General features: G+C 42.1%; 1 protein-coding gene across 5 annotated transcripts in view; it reads right to left on the bottom strand.

Annotated features, from left to right (window-relative positions):
- Positions 1-7,299, bottom strand: part of IQCK (IQ motif containing K) — a 110,186-nt gene that overhangs the window by 5,675 nt on the left and 97,212 nt on the right. The window lies entirely within an intron of this gene.

The raw sequence follows: 7,299 nt of genomic DNA, 5'->3' as shown, positions 1-7,299 counted from the left end.
CTGTAGGCTGTCTGGCTTCTGCATTCATGCCCTTAACCTCTATAGGGTCTCTCTCCCCCAGGGAGATGCAGGTTTCTTTGATAAAGATGCAACAAAAGATGGTGCTTTTGCTGCTCTCGCATTATTTCCCACACAAACAGTTTGGGAACAACCAAGATGCCCAACAATTGGGGAAGGATTAGGTACTTGATCATTTATAAACTTGATAAAGGATAATGAAGCCATTGCAAAGTTTGAAGGAACAGAGAGAAATGTCAAGGGCGAAATACAGTGGAAATGACAAAATTCCTGTAAATTTTGATGATGCAAATTTGCAATTGCTCCACACCACAAGTTAGCAAGGGGGACACTGTGACTTCTGTCTGGGGGAGTCAGAAGTCAGCCACAATGATGGCTCTCAAGGTAAAGCAGAAGCTGGGTTCTTTCTGTCATCTCTGCCCCTTTCCACCTCTTGTCTTTCTGGAAAAGAAAAAAATTTTTTAAAGCAAGTGACTCCTATTTTACATTTATTCCTGAGTGAGATGTTCATAGTATATCCTTTAATTGTAACTGCCCTGTAAACAAAAATTACATTCATAACTAAATTGTGGCCCAGTTTCAACTGTTTAAAAAAAAAACTAAACATGGATAAAACAATCAAAAGGAAATGGGTGAATTTTTGTTCTCCCAAATGTCTAGAATATAGGTGCATTGCTATACCATTGGAAAAAACCTTCTAAAAGAATTATCAGAAACTATACCAGACAGAATAAAAACAGACTGGCAGGGAAATCAACACATACACAGTGTTACTGCGATCAGTCAGCGTGCAGAGGTGGAGAAAGACAGGGAGGAGGAGAGGTTAGGAGCTGGGGAGTCGTGGAGGAGCTGGTCTCCTGGGATCAGCACACCTGATGCTGGGAGACCCCAGGGGAGACATCCACTCAAAGGTGAAGTTGCACTAGTAGAGGTGACCGTTAAAAAAAAATTAATGAAATGTGCACTAGGAATAGTTTCTGATCAGAGAATTGCTAGAAAAAGAATGTTTCCCCCTCAAGTTTGCTTGCTCACGGAAGGGCAGACTTTGGAGTCAGGCAGATCCAGTGTTCGAATCCTGGCTCTGCCATCTAAATAGGTGGGTGACCCCACCCATAGCCTCAATTTCCTCATTTGAACTGTAAGTAAAATAATCTTGACCTCACAGAGTCCTTATGTAGATTAGTGAGACAATGTATCTAAAGCAAGGGTGCGGGGCTTGACACATAGTAGCTACTCAACAAACGTGACTTCTTTTCCCCAAAGTGCCCTGTAGAAATACAAGCTGAAATGCTGCTAAAGAGCTCACTTAGCATCTTTTAAAATTCCTAACATGTTACTCATCTGAAAGTTATGTATCTGGCAAGCTCAGCTGTCAAACACAGCCAAGACCTCGAAAGTACGCGGAAGAAGCCAGCGTAGATATTTTGGAATGTGTGCCCCGAACTCTCATGCTTCAGTCACAGGCGAGCCTCTGAGCCCTCTCAGAGCTCGTGTGCTCATTCTGAAAACATCATTCTGGCAAGCTGAGCTACTAGAGAGCCTCAGAGCAGAACTGAGTTTAGGAATGAAACAGCATCCTGATGGCTGGGGAAGCACATTAAAAGGTGTGCACCAGGAAAATGAAACCACAGTGAGATAGCCACTACACGGCCACCAGGATGTTACAATGAAGAAGATTCATCACACTAAGTGTTGACAAGGATGCGGAGCAACGGAACGGTCCTGCATCACTAGTGGCCATGAGAAACAGTGCCACCACTTTAGAAAATGACTTTGGCAGTATCTTCCAAAATTAAATATATGTACATCCTCTCAGGCCCATCAATTCCACCCCTGGGTAATCTGCAACCGAGGCTGAGTATTTTATATCCACCTAAAAACACATATGAGAATGTTCATAAAAACTGGGCACAGCCCAAGTGGCCACCAAGAAGTGAATGAGTATACAAATTGTGATACTGTTCACAGGAAAGAACATGACACATCAATGAAAAAGAACAAACTACTGCTGCCCTCCACAATCTGTCTGGGAGTCTTATCTCCCAGACATAATGTTTAGCAAAAGGAGCCAGCCAGAGGATCCAGACTGAGTTCCCATTTATATGAAGTTTGAGGATAAGCAAAACTATTCTATGGTGATAGAAATCCAAATAGAGTTTGCCTTGGGCTCGGCTGCTGCCTGGGCGGGAGTGCGAGGGAGCCACCTGGGATGTGGGACCTGCTCTTCACCCAGATCGAGGCGCTGGTGACATGGTGTGTACATACAGAGTTCACCCAGCTGTACACTTGGGAGCTGTGCACCCTGCTGTCTCTTAAGTTTTACCTCAATAAAAAACAAAAAATCAAATTGGAAAATGAGGAGGAAGAGAACAAGCATCAAAACCTGAGGACCTTTTAAATTAGATCCAGGGCAGAGTCTTAGGTACCTCGGCAGTCCCTGAGGGCTCCACGCTTGCAATAGATTATTAACAATATCACATAATTAATTAGAAAATTTGAATTTACTGAATGCTGGACACTATGCTCGGGGCTTTACATGCATTTATCATCTTATTTAATCTCTCTAGCCACTCTGGGAGGTAGATACTATCATTATTTCCATTTACAGATGAGAAAATTAAGGCTCAGAGACACTAAGCAACTTTACCAAGGTCACAGAGCTAAGTAAATGGCTACGCCAAGACTTGAAGCCTGGTCTGTCTGAATCCAAAATCCATGGTCTTACCATCATGTAATAGCAATGTAGAGTAAGAACTGGAGTCCCTGATCGCCACCCAGAATAATCCAGTGGAGGTCAAGGTCATGTGCCACAATTTCCAATTAAGAAGGCAGGGGAATGAACACTATGTATCACCAAGGTTTTACTTCTTTTCTGTTTTACTGGACTGAATCTTTAAAATAGGATTATTTTTCAAATATAAAAGCAGTTCGTAGTCATTATAAAAAATCTGAAGCATATAGAAAAAAATATGAAAAAACTCAATGTGTCCCCATTAAAAGAATACATCACAGAAGATTTTTCTTTCTAAAAGGAGATAAATATTAGAGGATGTAGAGAAAAGGGAACCCTGCTACACTGTTGGTGGAAATGTAAATTGTTGCAGCCACTATGAAGAACGGTATGGAGCATTAAAACTAAAAATAGAGTTACCATATGATCTGGCAATTCCACTCCTGGGCGTATATCTGGAAAAGATAAGAACTCTAACTCAAAAAGATACATGCACCCCAATGTTCATAGCAGCACTATTTACAATAGCAGAGACATGGAAGCAATCTGTGTCCACCAAAAGGTATATGGATAAAGAAGATGTGGTATATACATGCAATGGAATACTACTCAGCCATAAAAAGGAATGAAATAATGCCACTTGCAGCAACATGGATGGATCTAGAGATTATCATACTAAGTGAAATAAGTCAGACAGGGAAACACAAATATCATATGATATCATTTATATGTAGAAACTTAAAAAATGATGCAAATGAACTTATATACAAAACAGAAATAGGCTCACTGACATAGAAAACAAACTTGTGGTTACTGAAGAGGGGGGATATATTAGAAATTTGAGATTAGCAGATACACAGTACTATATATAGAACAGATAAACAAGGACCTACTGTATAGCACAGGGAACTATCTTCAGTATCTTGTAATAACCTATAATGGGAAAGAATCTGAAAAGGAATATATACATACACACACACACACACACACACACATATATATCTGAATTACTTCGCTGTATACCTGAAATATTGTAAATCAACTATACTTCAACAAATTTTAAAAAAGAAAAAGAAATGTTGACGTTCGGGGGTAAATGTCAGTAGTGTGGTGAGTTGACCTCCCTTCCTCCGAGTGCCAGATGTTGGGTTACATTATTTTGAGGAAAGTTGAGCCAACTTGGAAGCCACAAGGCACTGGGGCGGGTTTGACAGTCCTGAATGTGCAGTAATTACCGTTGTTGGCTTCTAAACAGTGTTACTAAAGTAACCTCAGGGCGAAGTCTCCTTGAAGGCAGCATTTCAAAAGGAAACATTTGGTGCTGGAAGTGACATCAGTTACACTGAGACAGAAACATGGGGATTATCAAATTTTGACCCTCCTGGAAAAGACCTTGAGTCCTGGAAAGGGAGATATTTAATTTGAAAACTTGTTTTTCATAGATAGCAGAAACGGAGGCTCCAACAGGGAAAGGAGCAGGGCCATCGGAGCAGAGCTTGGTTGTTCTAAGAGCACACCTTCTGGAACCAGAGCAATTTGGTTTTGAATTCCACCATCATTCACCCCCTGGGTGCCCCGAGCAAGTCTATTAAACCTCTTTGAAGCCTCAGCTCCCTCACCCATAAAACACGGACAGTAAGACCTTCTTCTCGGTGGCGTACAAGGGTGAAATGAAACGGTACCTGTTGCCTGGCACGTCGTAAATGCTCAATGAAATTACTTCTCAGTCATACAGGTAACACGGTGACTGTAGAGAAACTGGAAAGTATGCTTTTTTAAAACAAATATTTGAACACATTTTCTTTAAATCACGGAGGTGAGTTTTATGTGCTACTCATATGTGTTTGTTTATTTCTTAGCATTTTCTTTCTACATCTGAATTTACGAGGGCAGCTCCATTTCGCATTTAGCATCCAGACTGGAGATTTAGCACAGCAGTTTAAACAGCCACTGTCTCATCCACTAGGCTGTCTTTTGAAATTCTGTGTCTTCAAAAGCCTAATGAGTCAGGGGTGTGAATGAACACAGACGAACCCTGTCAGCCGTGTCTTATGACTTTTTTATTTATCTCTGCATTCTCAGCTGCTGCTGCCAAGACTGAACCTTCAGAAATATCCCAGGCATTTTGAATGAGCTTGGGGTATAAACAGTTCTCATCCAGTTCAGACTGGCAGAAGCTCTGTATATTAAACGCTGCCTTTACGTGAAATGGAAACAGATCCTCCAGTTTATTTTTAAACAGCTCCTCTGGGAGTATAACAAGTTAATAAGGAATTGAGAAATTATTTTAATCTGTACTTAGGGACTGGGATGGAATTCACTCAGCACTTTGGTGGTTGGTCCAGAACCCGAAGCAGACAGGGCTCCAGTCAAGAAACCCCAAGGACTGAGAAGCCAAATGTATCAAACATTAAGGAGGAGAAGGGAAGGAGATGGGAGGTCACATTCCAAGAATTTCAACCATAGAGTTTTTTCTAATAGGAAGGCCCCTGGTAAACTGAAACGAAAATCTGAATATTTTCAAGCCCTGATGTTGGTGAGAAACATACTAATCTCCAAACAAAATGACTTTTTAGAAAGGATCACTCATGTCACCTGCATCATTTTTACCCCACAGCTGTCTCCTAAATCCATCCACTTCTGTCCATTCCCACTGCCATCAGGTCATCTGATCCATCCTCCGCCTGCAGCCACGCTCATCTTCATGAAACCCACTAAAACGCTTTGAGGACTCCCTGCTGCCCTCAGGATCAAGTCCAAAGACCTTCACCAGGCCCCCATGGCCACTGCTCTCTCCCTTCTCCCGGTCACCTTGCATCCTGCTTTCACCACTCGGACCTTCTTTCAGTCCCTCTTCCAGGCTCAGGGTCTTTGCCTCCATCCTTCCTTTATCCGGAAATCCCTCCCTGCCACTCGCGGCTAGTTAATTTCTGCTCCAGTCTCTCGTGGCATCTTGAGCTTCTTCAAAGCACTCATCAGAGTCTGTATCACAGATTCGTGTCTTTACCGGAATGGCATCTGGCTTCCCCACCGAGGCCTGAAGCTTCCAGTAGAGCCAAGTGTTGGTTTATGGCTTTCATTGAACTCCCAGCATCTGGCAAATCCCATCCTGAGCCCAGAGCAGGCACTCAGTCAATCTTTGCTGAAACGGTGAATGAAACCCTACTTTAGCTTCCTTTGGAAGCCCCCAGGCCTTTCTCTCTTAGCCTCCAAACTGTCAAAAGGACACACTTCTTTTCCAGCAATATAAGAGATGCTCCAGTTCAGTGAAGGTGTCCAGGCTTTAGAATCAGAGAGGCAAGTGCCTGCATCTGGACTGCAGCATTCACTAGGAGCACCCCCTTGGTCTAGTTGCTAACCCTCTCAAAGCTTGTCTCCTCGCCTATAAAACTGGCTTCCTGGGGGAGCTTACTGCACAGGGTAATCTTGATATCTAAATCCCTTACCTGAGATCACATACCAAAATCCACCAGAAGAGTGCCTGGCACACTACAGAGGCAACAGGTACTATTTTAATAAATGGCAGTCCTTGTCGGGATTTGAACCACTGCTGACCTGGTTTCCTAGGCAAAATATAACAAAATACAGGCTGGGAGCCTTCTGCCTTCCTTCGCCTGCACCTCTTGTATGTTTGTTGACTCAAGACCTGAAATGACGAACTTGCCAGGCAAAGCCATGTGCTCACGGAGCTAATCTATGTTTGAATTGAAAGATAAGTGTTTTCAATATGTGAACAATGTCTTCAATAGTTCCATGGATTGAGCTAAACCCTCTGACAGCCATTGCTAGGATATGATCCTAAGAAACTAATCTTAAATACATACAGAGATTTAGGAAGGCAGACATTTATTTGCTGTGTGATTGCGAAATGCTTCTCTTTGGCTGGTGGGAGAAACTAACCTCTACTCGTTAAGATAGCAATTCCCAGGCTGATAGGGAAGACCTGAATGTCATCCCACCATTTCCTCGAGGGTGCATCGCTCCACCTCTGCTGCCTGTTCCAACAGTAACAACAACAATGAAGACAATAAGCATAAGTACTATTTGTTGAGTTCTTACAATATGTCAGGCGTTGTTCGAGGCCCTAGACGCCTACGTCGTCTTTAATCTTCAGGACAACTCTATGAAGGTTCTATTATCCCCAATTTTCAGATGAGAACACTGAGGCTCAGAAAGGTTAGTGACTTTTCAAAGATGAAAATGTGGGATTTGATGTCCTATCTGCTTGTCCCTGTTCTACTGCTTTTAAGGAGACCATCTCAGAGTCTGAATTAAATGATTAATGTTTTCAATATGTAAAAATATCCTGGATAGCTGCACAAATGAATTAAACTCTCTTAGGAAGGAAGGCGGGCGGGGCAGCAATGTTTGTAATAGCGAAACTGAGAAGTGTCCGATAGGAACAAAAAAACTAAATTATGTAGCTAATCATTTGTAAAAGAAGTTTATAATATAGGGGGATACATTTATAATATAAAGTTAGGTGAATAAAAAGGGGATACATGAAAATAACTGCTTTGGAGCACAATCTCACTGATGTAAAATTAAAG

Source organism: Vicugna pacos, chromosome 18 (genome assembly GCF_048564905.1).
Source record: "Vicugna pacos chromosome 18, VicPac4, whole genome shotgun sequence".
Lineage (NCBI taxonomy): Eukaryota > Metazoa > Chordata > Mammalia > Artiodactyla > Camelidae > Vicugna > Vicugna pacos.
Note: the sequence above shows the minus strand (reverse complement) of the source record. Positions and strands in the feature narration are given on the sequence as shown.